The sequence below is a fragment of the Petaurus breviceps genome, unplaced genomic scaffold (assembly GCF_028583685.1).
Source record: "Petaurus breviceps papuanus isolate PSGF00001 unplaced genomic scaffold, PetGlider_PUasm1.0 164, whole genome shotgun sequence".
In the NCBI taxonomy this organism is placed as follows: Eukaryota; Metazoa; Chordata; class Mammalia; order Diprotodontia; family Petauridae; genus Petaurus; species Petaurus breviceps.
The window spans coordinates 10,012,168-10,027,563 of NW_027185735.1; the positions used below are offsets into that span (position 1 = coordinate 10,012,168).

The 15,396-nt window shown below is 38.5% G+C and overlaps 1 protein-coding gene and 1 long non-coding RNA gene across 4 annotated transcripts in view; one reads left to right on the top strand and one right to left on the bottom strand.

Annotated features, from left to right (window-relative positions):
* LOC138156841 (uncharacterized) overlaps positions 1-15,396 on the bottom strand; it is a 362,694-nt gene that overhangs the window by 152,268 nt on the left and 195,030 nt on the right. The window contains exon 1 of one of the 2 annotated variants that reach the window (XR_011167230.1): positions 9,345-9,365. The exons of the other annotated variant lie outside the window; for it this stretch is intronic. This is a non-coding gene — a long non-coding RNA (uncharacterized lncRNA). Of the gene's footprint in view, positions 1-9,344; positions 9,366-15,396 lie in introns of those variants that run through there. 2 annotated transcript variants of the gene reach the window in all.
* TTC6 (tetratricopeptide repeat domain 6) overlaps positions 1-15,396 on the top strand; it is a 64,949-nt gene that overhangs the window by 10,185 nt on the left and 39,368 nt on the right. The gene's annotated exons all lie outside the window — the stretch shown is intronic.

Consider the following 15,396-nt stretch of genomic DNA (forward strand, 5'->3'; position numbering starts at 1 on the left):
AAACAGCTTCCTGAGCTGCTGGTGATGGGGAATAGAAATATCTTCTTTTCCTAGCTTGCCCTCTCTTGGGATAGTGATGAGGTTAGTCCAGAAAAAGATTATCAGATTAATGGAGATATGACCTTTGAGCTAAACCTCATTCAACAGGAAAGACTGAGAGAAAGACTGATTTGAACCTCCCTCTGGATGCTGTGCAGTCTCAACAACATGATCCATCAGTTCTTGGCTGAGGAGGGTCACTCCCATTGCTTAAAACAGAACTTGGAGAGTTGTAGAAGAAAGGGAAGGGGAGCAATAGGCATCCAGAAATGAGGTCTGCCACTCAGCCCTATCTACCATACTTTCTCACATGTGGTATGTGGAAGGTTTCTCCCAGAAGCCTTCAAAATCAGTTCCAGAATGCCACATTCCAAGACATCACCAAACCAGCAAACCTGGGAATACCAGGTGTTTGGGATAGTTTCCCGTGTCTTCCCTAGGGCCAGAAATTTTATAGTCCCTTGCAAAAAAAATCACTTGTGATCTACAACCATACAGTATACATATAAAAAGAAACATTAACATTTTGAAATAACAAGGGTGGTTATTGCAGCATTGCAAATAACAGTCCTAAAGTATTGTTGAAAACATATGCACATTAACAATACATTCAAATAGACAAGACAGTATAAACACTGCTTGACAGGGTGCTTTAGCAACTAAGTGTGTAAATTGCATAGAGGACATAATTCATGCATGCTCTAAGAGTAGATGCACATCCACAATATAAGCAAAAAATGATATATAACCCAAGAAATCTAGCTTGATATAACAATACCAATAGGTGTGTAAAAATAAATAGAAATAGAATCATTGGTGTGTATGCAAACAATGAGCAAAATACTGCATAGCTAACAAACAGATGCTATTCTCTTATAAGTATCACACACATATATAAGTAAATAGACATGATAGCAAAATCATAAATAGAAGCATAACTCAGACATGAAATAATTTGCATCAGTCAGTCAACAAGTTATGCTAATTGCTGGGCTTACAAAGAAAGACAAAACCAATCTTTGCCTTTGAGGGGTTAAAATTCTAATGAGGGAAACAACACGTAAATAACTAGAGACTGGGAAAGGCATCTTTAAGAAGGTGGGGTTTGAGAGGAATCTTGTTGAAGGAAGCTGGGGAAACTGAGTCAGAAGTGAGGGGGTAGTGGATTCCAGGTATGACAACATTACAAAATCGTGAATATGGGAGATAGAGTGTCATGTCTGAGGAAAGCTTTAAGAAAGCCAGTGTAGCTATATTGCAGAGTGTGTGATTGAGGAGTAAAGTCTATGAAGATTGGAAAGGTAGGAAGGATCTTTTTTTTTAAGTTTTTTTTTTTATTTTTGCTTTTTGGAGGGGGAAGGTAAGGCAGTTGGGGTTAATTGACTTGCCCAAGGTCACTGGCTAGTTAATGTGTTAAGTGTTTGATGCTGGATTTGAACTCAGGTCCTCCTGATTTCAGGGCCAGTGCTCTATTCACTTCAACACCTAGCTGCCCCAAATTATAGTTTTAAGTGTGTAGCGCCAACACAATATTCCCAGCACCGATGGGCAATTATGAATATGCTGACACAATTCTGAATCACAAAATATAACAGACTCTCCATATAGAAGACAAAAGCAAAACATTTATTCAGACACCAGAAAGTCAAATCCCAATACCAGGAAACTGAATCCATCATAGCAACAAAGAAGGTACTAAATCATAACACAGCAGGAAGCCATACCATCCTTTAGCTTTCCCACAAACACTCACAAGCCTAGCTGTCTCCTTGGCTGTACCCTCTTTTCCCTTCAGCTCTGACTGTTCTGACTCCCAGCTTCCTGTGGGCTCTGCTCCACCCTTCAGCAAGCTCCTCCCACCACAGGCTCCATGTGATTACATTCAGCCTGTTAGGGGGCAGGGAAGATCTTCAAATTACCATTACCTTTACAAAGTACCACACAGAGGAGTTTATATTTTATCTTGGAGGTTAAAAGAAGCCACTGGAATTTAATGAGTAGTTGATGGAATGGTCAGACCCACCATTTAGAAAAATCTTGAGGTAAGGACTCCAGTAGAAGGCTATTGCAATAGTTCAGTTGAAAGTTAATGCAGGTCCAAAAAAGGGTTGTGTCTCTGTGTATGAAGAGAAGACATTTATGAGAGATAGAGAGGTAAAGATGACAAGATTTTACAACAAATTGGATTTGAGGGGTGAGTGAAAATGAGGAGTCAAGGACAATGTAATGAGCAATGTAGAAATAAGATAATAGATAGCAGGGATGGTGGGATCAAGTGAGTATTTTTTAAGGATGGGGAGACATGGCATTTTTGAAAACAGCAGGGAAGGGGCCAGTATGCCTGTATATACTGAGGATAATAGGATATACTGAGGATGATAGTGGGAGTAATTTGCTGGAGAAGTCAGGAAGGTGCGAGATCAAGGCTGCACATAGAAGGATTTCCTTGGCAGAAAGAAGGGCTGAGGCTAGAGTGAGGGAGGTAATAGTGGTGAAAGATGAATAATGTGAGAGGAAGAGAGAAGAGGGAGTTCTTCTCAAATTGGCTCAATTTCTTTTTCTGTGAAGTGTGAAGCAAAGTCCTCAGCTAAGAGGGTAGGGCTGTTGGAAGCTTGAAGAGAAATGAGATAAGGTTTAGAAGAGCTTCTACAGAGTAGACTAGCAAGTTGAATAGGAGGGACTAGAATGTTTGCCTTCTGTAGAAAGGACTCAGAGATTAGAGAATATAAATTTGTAGTGGACCCAGTCAACCCAGTTTCATAATTTCCTCTACCTCAATTCAGCAGCATGTGAATCAGAAGAAAGGAGGGGGATGAATGGAGTAATACAGGGTTACAGTTTAGCAAGTCACAGATAGTGAAAGAACAGGGGGCCAATTGATTTGAAAATAGAAGATAGTGTAGCATTGAACTGGTTCACCAGGAAATATCAAGAATAGAGAAGGGAGGAGAATGTAGTCAGTGCAAGGGTGACGTTCTGAGAAAGAACTAAGGGGTGGGTGGAATGGAGGTCATGGTGAGGACAAAGAACTTGGGGTCATAATAGGTAAGGGAAGGAATTTCAGAGTTGGTGAACAAGGAAGTGGAACACTTATGTGAGATGGCAAGATTAAGCACCAGACCATTTCTGTGTATAACTGAGGTGGAGTAGTAAAGAAATAGGTCATGGCGACTGAATAGTTTGAAGAACTGGGAAATTAAGGTTTTTAAGTACATCAGTATGTATGTTGAAGTCCCCTAATATGAGGAGAGGAGAGAAAGACTGTAAGCTAACCACTAATTGATTGGGGAAGAAAGGAGTTTTGCTGGGAGGGTGTTAATTAAGCCACTAAGATCTGAATTAGGTGAATTAGGTGAGGAGAGGAGAGAAAGACTGTAAGCTAACCACTAATTGATTGGGGAAGAAAGGAGTTTTGCTGGGAGGGTGTTAATTAAGCCACTAAGATCTGAATTAGGTGATCAGTTTTGATAGCAGAAACCTCAAAAGAGAAGAGGTTGCTTAGGGAAATTGGTAGAGGAAGAGTCTGGAAGTGGCAAAGAAAAACAATGAGTATTTCACTCCCCCCATCATAACCAGCAAATTGTGGGGTAGGAAAGAAAGTGAAACCAGTACTCCCATTAGGGGAGAGCCACAATTTAGTGAGATCTAGAAGAGGGAAGGATGAGGAAGGAAATGTTTATGGCAAAAGGAATTTTGTTAATTATGGAGTTGGCACTATAAAGGGATGGGGCATGGACAGATCTAGAGTGCAACATTGGGGAAGTAAGGTTGAGGTTGATAGGTGGATAGGGAAGGGAAGAGGATTTATACATTGTCAGCCAGCAGTTCAGAATCACTGGGATTTTGAGAGTATAAAGGATGAGAGTATTCTCACCAATGAGCAATGACTCCAAGCAGATTATCAGTGACTGGAGGGAGATCCACTGAAGGAAGTATTAAAATATTCAAGATCCTCCCTTGAGGTTCAATTTCCTAGCAGATGGTGTGTCTGGTGATACCCCTGTAGGTCCATCTTAAAGAAGAGAGGAGCAGAAAGAGGTACACTCAGGCAGGAGGCAAGGGTGCCTTGATTGCCCTGGAGAAGGACTTGGTGAGCCAGAGATGAAAGAACTCATCTCCAGAGGGTAGCTCAGCACCTTTAAAAAAAAGGAAAGCTCTTATGAGAAAAAGAAAAAGGCCTGCCTACGTATAAATTGAAAACTATCTGACTCTGAGAAGGACAATTACACTACAGGTAAGGCTAAGGCCAGAACCTCTTATATTGGAGAGATATTATAGAATCAAGTTGGAAATTTTCTCAGGACAAGAATCATCTCTCCAAGAAAACAGCAATGGAAGGCTTGGACTAACCAGGTGTCAGGTACATTATCATGCTGGCAATCTCTTAAAGTTTTAAAGGTGGCTCAGGTCCTGGAAAACTGGTATCCTTCAATAAATGTATCCAATTATATCTAAAGTACCTTTACATGGGCATTATCTATTATTGTCACCTACCTATTTGTATAACATTATTTCAGTTCAACTCTAATATCATAAGTTAGTCTTCTCACAGTTCAAATAGGTTCAGCAATTTTGTGATTGCCTGACCTCTCTGCTCTTACCTGAGCTGGTCAATGGTATGGACTGGTCATCATCAGTATCATAACTATAGGTCATGTTTCCTAAACCTGAATTTATAGAAGTTTGTCACACACACACTCTGTCTCTCTCTCTCTTTTTCCTTCCCCCCTGTCTCTCTCCCTCATTTTCTATCACAAATTGACAAACATAAATATGAATATTTCTATACATAAAGAAGTGGAGAAAAAGGATTATATATGAAAACATGAATCTCTATTATGTATATATTATTTCTTTTTTGATAATATATTACATCTAGCATGGTAATACTAATACTACCCTTCTTGTCTGTGTCCACTACTAAACTTCTCTCTTCTGTGTATTTTTAAATGCTTAATTTAAGACACTGTTTTCTTTTCTTTTTAAAACCTCTATTACTATTTCCCCACTGCACATCTCCATGTAAACACAAAATAAAAGCCCTCTTTTGTGATAAATAAATGTAGTCCAACACAGTTTTAGTGACTTTTATGTTAGACTTTCAAATTGCTCACCATAATAGTTGGACCACTTCACAAGTCCACTAATGCTGCATTAGTGTGCCTGTCCTCCTACTTCCCCTTTTTCTTGTTTTGTCTTCTTTGCTCATCTAAAAGGTGCAAGGTAGCAACACAGACAGCTTCCAAAGGTTTGCTAGTGCTTACATTTTCCAAACACGAAGAACAAGCTATTAGCATGTCTCTTTGTTGTCACTGAGCACAAATCTCACACCTTGTAGTGACATCTGCTGCCATCCTGAGCCAATAAAGTCTGTTACTTATTAGCTCCAGGGTCCTTTCTTGACCCATATGTCCAAAGTCATCATGTAGTATTTTCATGGCCATAGCATAATATGTTCTTGGTAACATCAACTACTTTCTGGAAATGACAAAGTCAAGAGGTCAAAGAGTTCAGGGAGTCCAGGAACCCCAATAACCAGAGTCCCTGGAAAGTAGTCTGGAATGAATTCATGGATCTAAGCAATCTTTAAGTCAAGATGGTAAAAGTTTATTGTCACGCTTTACAGTGGGCAGGAGTTCTTAGGGAACCTGCAACCTTAAAGGGGTAGAGTTAAAGATTTTTGTAGTATAATCTTTAATAGAATCAGTGCCAATTAGGCTAACTGAGTCAGGGGGGGATCAGGGAGGAGTTAAGGAGTGGTCAGTTCTTAAAGGAACATGAACTTTTAATATAACATATATATTGCTCCTGCAATGAGAACAGGATTGTCTTTTTGCTGAGATTTTTCCTTCAACTAACACTGCACAAAGTCAAAAGTTATTCCTTTGAAGGTCATCATCAATCCACTCTTATTTTCTGACTTTAAGAGACTGCCAGCATGATAATGTACCTGACACCTGCTTAGTCCAAGCCTTCCATTGTTGTTTTCCTGGGGAGATGATTCTTGTCCTGAGAAAATCTCCAACTTGATTCTATAATATCTCTCTGACATAAGAGGTTTTGGCCTTGGCCTTACCTGTAGTGTAAGTGTCCTTCTCAGAGTCAAGGATAGTTTTCAATTTATCTGTAGGCAGGCCTTTTTCTTTTTCTCATAAGATCTTTCTTTTTTTTTTTTAAAGTGATTTTTCCTCCTCCTTCTCTTCCTCCCCAAGTGGCTTACATATTAATTCCCAGCTACTCTCTCTTACTGTCAGTACAGTAGGAATATTTGAATGATGAAATGAGTGTGGTAAGTCACAGAGCACTTTTTCGGGGGTCTCTCCTGAGTACTTAAGGGTATAGGAGTATTCTTCCCTTGCTTATGGGACTTCCATATGGGATAAGTGACTCCCCCCTCCTCATGTTTTGGCCATGCTAAAGCTAGATGTGTCTCCCGCCATTTTCTGGGGAGCAAAACCTCTTCTTGAATCTTTGCAATTTGCTTCATTAATTACCCCAAACAGGGATTTGCCAGTGACCTGATTTTTCTTTTATGGAAGGGAAATATTCGTAGGTAATAATGGTGAACAATTGTGGGGCAAACTATTTGTAAGGAAAAGTTGTGTGACCTGTTTGTGATAGGGAATAGAATTGTTTTCTTCCCTGAGGCTCTCCTTTCTCCTGGAGAAGTTTGAGAAAGAGATGGTTACCATCTTCATGGAAATATGTGATTTGAGCTAATTTCTCTTTAATAGTCAAGGGTATGGAGGGAGGCTGTCTCTGGCAGCTCTGCAGGCTAACTGGCATATTTCATCCGTTCTCACCTAGGGGAAAGAGTCATTCCTTAGCTTCTGACCCCTTCCACATCCCAGTGGAAGTCACAGGGTTAAGGAGGATGGGAACAGAAGAGTACCAGGTGTTCAGAAGTAGCACTCCACTGCTTGACTTGCTTGCACACTTCCTCTCACATGGTGTGAATACAATGGGTGTTCTAACTTTCTTTTTCTAGATTCTTCCTCCCAGAAGCCTCTAAAACCAGTCCCAGAAGGCTAAACTGCTGAACTCAGGGGTTAGCAATAGCTAGAGTTTCCCAAATCCATAACAGCACTTAACAGTGAAGGTGCTATACAAGTATAGCAAGAAAATATGTAAAGTAGATATAGGGATTCTATTTCCAGCAAACTGACTTCTACAGGTGAATGCCTTTAGGGTTTGCCTGCAGGAAGTTATTGAGAAGCAATGCAAATCATGGAAGTTTCTCAAGAAAGTCACCTGTAGGAACAAGCACTTGTTTAGAACCTATAAAATAATCTACCTTTGCCTTCTTATTCAAATTTTAACTTCATCATCAGTTAGAAATTAAGGCAGTATATACTGAAGTAAATGTTGCTGACATAAAGAAAGACTCTCCAGTCACTCCCTCACTCTTGTTCCCTTGGTGAGTAAGGGAGAGCTTCTTTCAAACATGGCTTCACAGACAAAGGAATTATGGTGGTACCTAATTCAAACCAGTCTCCATATGGCTCACCTTAGTGATTACTTATTTACTTTAATCCTAGGGACTTCTCTCATGAATGTATTTTTTCTGGTTTTGGAAAGTCGTTAAAATTCTCTCCCTCTGGTTCCTAATTGCCTCAGCTTCATGATGCATCTTAAGCTTCCTTCACAGCCATGGTTTTAGGAGCATGAGAGACTGTGTGTATAGAGTGCACAAAGAACTGTTCTTGAAGGGAGAAAGATTTGGGTTCAAGGCAAGCTTCTAACTGTGTCCTGATTGTGTGACCCTAGGCAAATTCCTTAACTTTTCAGGGCTCTAGGAGAAGGGGGGGAGGCTAACGATTTAGATTATAGATCACAATTTCGACATACTCTCTTAGATTATAATTTGTAGCAAAGGTGTTGGAACTGCACTGGTTGAAGTCCTTTCCTCACCCAGGAGTTTTCTATAACAATGAAATCAGAGGTTCAGTCCCTATTCCTAATGCAGAATTTTAATAAAAACCTTCCCAGCACTTGTGGCTTGGTAAGCCACTAACAGATATTGGGACTTCTTTCTTCCCAGGAGCTGTGGAACTAGGAAGCGATTAAATCAACGAGTGAATAGGGATCAGCATCTCAGTTGCTCAGAGTAGGGGGCAAGAGAAGCTTTGGGCTCTGGGGTAAGATGAAGTCTCTCTCCAACAGACACTCAACCCCTCTGCTTTAGGCACTATCTTGTCTCAGAATTCCAGACCTGGTCTGCTATGGCCTGGTCACATCCACTGGCTCCATCTCTCTAGTGATCTCCATAACAAGGTCAGAATTTCCAGTGCCCTTCTCTCTCTGCATGGTCATTTGGAACCTCAGTCTCTCTCCAGCAGCCGCAGGTCATGTCTTATTCTCTGATACTCTCCTCTCCACACTATTGAGAACCAGAAGCTGCTGTCAAGGAAAAATTGGGCCCTTTGTCCATTTCTGCCTTTCAATTCTCTGAAAGAGAGTCTCTGAAAGGGGGGTGTTACATGTGGGATTGACTGAGATCCTAGACTGGGGAATTGCTGCTAGAGGCAAATAGAACAAAATACACTTTTTTTTTTTAACTTTCTTTAAATCTAAGTTGCTATTTCCCCCCTTATTTCCTCATCCAAACTTATCTTGTCCCTCTTCCTAAGCCCATTATACCTTTCTTTTTTGTCATTTTCCCAGAATAGTGATCTCCAAAGTCAGGTTTACCAGATAGTCCATTGGGGTGTGGGAAGAAAACATTAGAACTACTATTTATACTTACTTTTATCTAAAAAGAGAATTGGTCTTTACTAATATTTAATATATGGATCTGGGCAGCAAGGTGGCATAATAGATAGTGTTTGGGTTTGGAATCAGGAAGACCTGAGTTCAGATGCAGCCTCGAACACTTACTAGCTGTGTGACCCTAGGCAAATCACTTAAGTCAGTTTGCCTCAGTTTCTTCATCTATAAAATGAGTTGGAGAAGGAAATGGCAAACTAATATCTTTACCAAGAAAACCCCAAATGGGGTCACGAAGAGTCAGACACAACTGAAATGACTGAACAGATATATAGATTGATACTGGCACCCTTACTTTTTTTTAAAATTTTGGAATGTATGTTTTATTTTTCCAATTACATGTAAAAATAGTTTCAGCATTCATTTTTGAAAGTTTTGTGTTCCAAATTTTTCTCCCTCTCTCTCTTCTCTCCCACTTCCCAAGACAGCAAGCATTCTGATATAGGTTATTCATGAACAATCATGTTAAATATTGTCATTTTTATTGAATGTTATTAGTCACTTTGTGAAAAAAAAAATCAGAACAAAAGGGAAAAAACAAAAATAAAAAATTTTTAAAAAGTAAAAATAGTCTGCATTCAGATTTTATAATTCTTTCTTTGGATGTGGTTAGCATATTACATCATGAGTCTTTTGGAATTGTCTTAGATCATTGCATTATTGAGAAGAGCTAAGTTTATCATAGTAAATCATTGCAGTGCTGCTGTTTCTATGTACAGTATTCTCCTGGTTCTGCTCAATTCACTCAGCATCAGTCCATGTAAGTCTTTCTAGGTTTTTCTGAAATCTGCCTACTTATTATTTCTTAAAGCACAATAGTATTCTATTACATTCATATACCACAACTTCTTCAGTCATTCCCCAATTGATGGGCATCCTCTCAATTTCCAATTCTTGGCCATCACAAAAAGAGCTGCTATAAATATTTTTGTACACATAGGTCCTTTTCCCTTTTTTATTATCTCTTTGACTTTTTGGAGAGGGGAAGGTAGGGCAATTAGGGTTAAGTCACTTGCCCAAGGTCACACAGCTAGTTTTGTGTTGTGTCTGAGGCTGGATTTGAACTCAGGTCCTCCTGACTCCAGGGTCAGTGCTCTATTCACTGCACCACCTAGCCACCCCTATGATCTCTTTGGGATACACACCTAGTAATGGTATTGTTGGATCAAAGGATATGCACAGTTTGGTTGCCCTTTGGACATGGTTCCAAATTGCTCTCCAGAATGGTTGAATCAGTTCACAATTCCACCAACAAAGCATTAGTGTTCCAATTTTCGCACATCTCCAACATTTTATAATTTTCCTTTTCTTTCATGTTAACCAATCTGACAGGTGTGAAGTAGTACCTCGGAGTTGTTTTAATTTGCATTTCTCTATTCAATAGTAATTTAGAGCATTTTTTCATATTATTATAGATCCTTAATTTCTTTCTTTGAAAACTGCCTTTTCACATCCTTTGATCATTTATCAAATGGAGAATGACTTGTAACCTTATAAATTTGACTCAGTTCTCTATATATTTGAGAAATGAGGCCTTTATCAGGAACACTGACTATAAAAATTGTTTCCTAGTTTTCTGCTCTCCTTCTAATCTTGTTCGCTTTGGTTTGGTTTGTGAAAACCTTTTAAATTTAATTTAATCAAAATGAGTTATTTTGTATTTCATAATGTTGTTTGGTCATAAATTCTTCCCTTCTCCATAGATTTGACAGGTAAATTATTCCTTGCTTTTCTAATTTGCTTCTGGTATCATCCCTTATGTCTAAATCATGTGCTCATTTAAATCTTACCTTGGTATATAGGGTGGCATCCTCACTTAGTCACATGTCCCAGAAAGCACCAAGTATTGAAAGTATTGTAGTTCAAGGTAGGAGGCAGGTGTAGAGAGATTAGTTGGATTCTAACATACTTACTTGTTTGTTAACTGGTCTAGAACCAGACTTATGAGAGCAGCTTGTTGAATTTTCATCGTGAAAATTTTACACCTTGGAAATTGATACAAATCAGGGTTTCATGATTGTCAAGACTTAAGAAAGTAATGCAGAAAATGTTAATAATGGGGCGGCCAGGTGGCTCAGCCAGTAAGAGCATTTGACCTGGATCAAATCCGGGCTCAGATACTCGGCACCACACCCAGAAATAATAACTGGCCGTGTAACCTTGAACAAGTTACTTAACCCCAATTGCTTAAAAAAAAGAAAATGTTAATAATGCAGATTAAACTTTAAAATCTGTTATACATATATAGATATAGATACCTTTTTTTTTTGAGAAACGGTTGTCAAACATTGCAAACATACTTCTAAGCACATATTATGTATTTCATTTTATGAGAGTCCAGTTTAGTGGATCTGTGGATTCTGTTGCCTAGTTTTAATTAAACTAATCTTCAAAAGATGGATAATGTATAAAAATTCAAAATTATTAAGAGTATTATTTGAAATACGGATTTAAACCCACTATTGTTAACAATGAACTTTGCCTTTAAATGTGTATTTTGATCTGAGACATTAAGTAATAATAGGACTAAAAACTAAGACCTTTAAAAACTAAGCTTAGAGTATTGAAAATGACTTCATATGTCTCACTTATAAAAATAAATATCACACATAAATAGCTTAGCAACAGAATTGTCCAACATTTTAAATATTTTCCAAAGGATTTCAGGGAGTTCTGAATTTGTTTTAAAAAAAAATACAAACACTAACCTTCCAATTAATTTACAGATACAATTGACTGATGTTAGGAAAGATGGAAATTTGTGAGCAAGAGTTCAGCAAAAATTGTTGCATAGTTGAAAGATTGGATAATAAATACCATGATTTAGTAAGTAAAGTCATTGGTGCCTTTGTTTCGTTTGAATCTCCCTAACTTGAACTTAAAGGAAAAATTGCTTAAGCAGCAGTGTTAAGGATGAACAGGGGCAGAGAGACACCTGAGACAGGGAGATAAATTACAAGGCTGTTGGAATGATTTAGTTGGTAAATGATGAGATCCTGTGTGAGTATACAGAAGGATTCAGATGTAGAGACATTGTGAAGGAAGAAACGACAAGATTTGGCAACTTTATATATTTCGAGGGTAAGAAAGAGTGAAGAGTCTAGGATAATACCAAGAACACTGACATGAGACATTGGAAAGATGGTGGTGACTTTGATAAGGAAGAGGAATGGTTTTAGTGGAAAAGATAATTCATTTCTAGCCATGTTTTTTGTTTGTTTGTTTGCCTTTTGGAGGGCAATTGGGGTTAAGTAACTTTCACAAGGTGACGAGGCTAGTTTTCTTGTGTGGGTGTTAAGTGTCTGAGGCTGGAACTGAACTCGGATCCTCCTGACTCTGGGGCCGGCGCTTTACTCACTGTGCCACCTAGCTGCCCCTATTTCTAGACATGTTGACAGGTCTCTGGGACATACAGTTTGACATATTTAATCCAACTGTTGATTTAGGACTGAAACTTGGAAGAGAAACTGAGGCTAGGTATATGGATTTCATAATCATTGTATGGATATGATAGTTAAATCCATGGGAACTGATGAGGTGGTTGGAAGGCAGGGGGAAGAAGTAAGATAGAGACAGTAAGACAGAGAGAAACACAGAGAGGTAGAGACAAGGACAGAGTCAGAAAATATAGAGCAGATATTCTTAATCTAGGTAGAGAGCAGCATTGTAAATAGATTTCAGGATTGCCCTGGGTGAGAAAAATTATACTTTTATTTTCATTAACCCCAAAGTGAAATTGAGCATAGTCTTCAATCGTGATTTTTTAAAACCTAAAATCCATTATTCTGAGGTTCATCAGATTGCCAGAGAAGCCCACGATAGAAAAAACCCTTGGTTTAAGAGGGGAGGAGAAGAGAAGAAGGTCCAGGACAGGACTGAGGAAAGACCCATAGGTAGATGTGATGTGGAAAATGAACCAACAAAGGAAACTGAGAAGATTTCAGGCTGTAGGAGGTGTATCAAGGGAGAATGTGAAAACCTAGAGAGAATAAAAATTTAGGTGAAGAAGGTTGTAAAAAATGTCAAATGCAGCAAATGAGAAGGATTAAGACCAAGAAAAGACCATCAGACTTGACAATTAAGAAATCATTGGTAATTTTGGAGAGAGTAGATTCAGTTAAGTGATGAAATCAAAAGTTGAATCTCATAGGTTTGAGGAGTGAGTGGGAGGAGGTGAAGTGGAGGCAGGAAATACAAACAACTTTTTCAAGGAATTTCACTGAGAAAGGGAGGAGAGATATTGGATAGTATATTGAAGGCGTGGTAGGGTCTAGTGAACATTCTTTTGAAGGTGGCAGGGAAAGAACCAGTTGATAGGAAGAAACTGAAGCTTTGAGACTGGATTATTGATTATGCAATTTGTGGAGAAGACAAGAAAGATAAGGAGGCAAGAGCACATGCAGAGGAGCTGGTTTTGGCAAGGTGAAGAGACACCTTCTTGTCAGAGAATGAAATAGAGCAGGAGAGAATGTGAGATAATACTAAGGGCTTTGGGGACGAAGAGAAAGGGAGAAGATGGAGTTAATTTTGTTGTTGTTGTTTTGCTTTTTGGAGGGGGTAGGGCAGGGCATTTGGGGTTAAGTGACTTGCCCAAGGTCACATGGCTAGTAAGTATTATGTGTCTGAGGCTGGATTTGAACTCAGGTCCTCCTGACTCCAGGGCCAGTGCTCTATTCACTGTGCCACCTAGCTGCCCCTGGAGTTAATTTTAAATGTCTTCAGTTTTTTCCAGTAAAGTAAGAATAAGATCTTTAGTTAAGGGGTGGGGGAGAGGAAGTATAAAGGTGTATGTGTATGTGTATGTGTGTATACATGCATATGTATGCACAGTGCACATACACACATATATGCAATATGTGTGTACATGTGTATATACACATATACAGACATATGAATATGTTATAATGTAGAAATATATTTTAATATGTGGATATATTTTTATATATGGATTTATAATGCATATACAAGATACATACATACATACACACACGCACACACCACTTCTCTTCCCTCCCCATATGGGATTTTCTTTAGCTTCCTTCAGTGGCACGTGAATAGGAATGGAGGAGGCTCTCAAGTTAGTAATTTGAGAGTCAAGACCTGGGGTTACAATCCTGCTTCTAAAACTTTTTTCTGTTATCACTTTGAGCAAGTCCTGGACTTTGGTTTCCTTGTCTATAAAATACATGGCCTAGATGTTCTTTGAGGTCCTGCTAATTTCTAGATCTATGGTCCTATAATATTGAAGTACAAATTGTAGCTAGAAATCAAGTCATCTGAGAAGACTGGAGGGTTTTAGTGAACTTCAAACTCTTATAAATCAAGTGATATGGAGCCAAAAAATGCTTATGAGACCTTAGGCAGCATTAAATGAGGCATGTTGTCCAAGACAAGTAAAGTGATGATAGTCCCACTTGTAGTTAGCCTTGGCCAGACCATATCTGGAGTACTGTGATCAATCAATAAATAATTACTAAACATTTATTAAGCACCTACAACATTCAAGGCACTGTGCTAGGGATAAAAAAAGAAGGAAAAGACAGCCCCTGCCCTTATGGAGCTTACAATCAGTAATGGTCAGTTTAGGGCATCACATTGAAAGAAGGACAGTGATTAGCTGGATTGTATCCAGGTTAAATTGACCATTCTGATTTAGGGCCTCAGCATGATGCCATATCAGGATCAACTAGAGGAGTTGGGAATATTTGGATTAAAGATGAGAAGATTTGGTTGGGACACAATAACTGGCTTTAAATTTAGTGCCTTTTATAAATTACTTAGGACAAGCAATAATTTTGATATAGTTTCATTTTGGGTCTGCAATGGTTTCGTGTGTGTGTGTGTGTGTGTGTGTTGCTACTGACAATAGGCTAATGTTTGACCTTGATCAGATGAAATCTGAGTGATCTGGTTTCCCCATTTTTAATTAGTTTTCTGATATTTGAGTTCTAGATTTTGTGTCATGTATATGAGTTTCTTTTTTATTGTTTTTAATTCTGTGGTTTTATGTATATTACATACATATGTGGTTTTAATGTATATTACATTAAGAAAATGTGCAAAAGTCATAGCTCTTAAAGAGATGTGTTGCTTCAATGACCATTAGAGATACTGAAGCAGATGTTGGTATGTGATTCTGATACAAAAGACACAAGAAAAAAGATCAGTTGCATCAAAGTGCAAAGTGTGGTTCAAATTTTTAAAGATGTCAAAAATTAACAATTTATTGCTATAAAACACAGCTTAACCAATTCACTAAAATCAAGCAAAGACCTTCATATTGACCTGCCAGCTACAGCTACAGTGTAGCATAGACTTGTTGAAGGTGGAAGAACAGTGAGAACACCAGTAAGAAAAAAATTGCTGCTAAACATCACTATTTAAAAAAAAAAGACAACCTCTTGTCACAGGCAACACAGTACAAAGAGTGATATACTAAAAATTGAGAAAAAGTGATTTTGTAAGTGATGAAACTCACTTTTTCTTTCAAGGGTATATCAAAAACTGTTGTCAGAAGTCCATGTCACTGTAGCAGCAAGCACCCCAGCATACCCAGGGTGGCTGTCAACACAGGTTCTTAGATACGCTTTT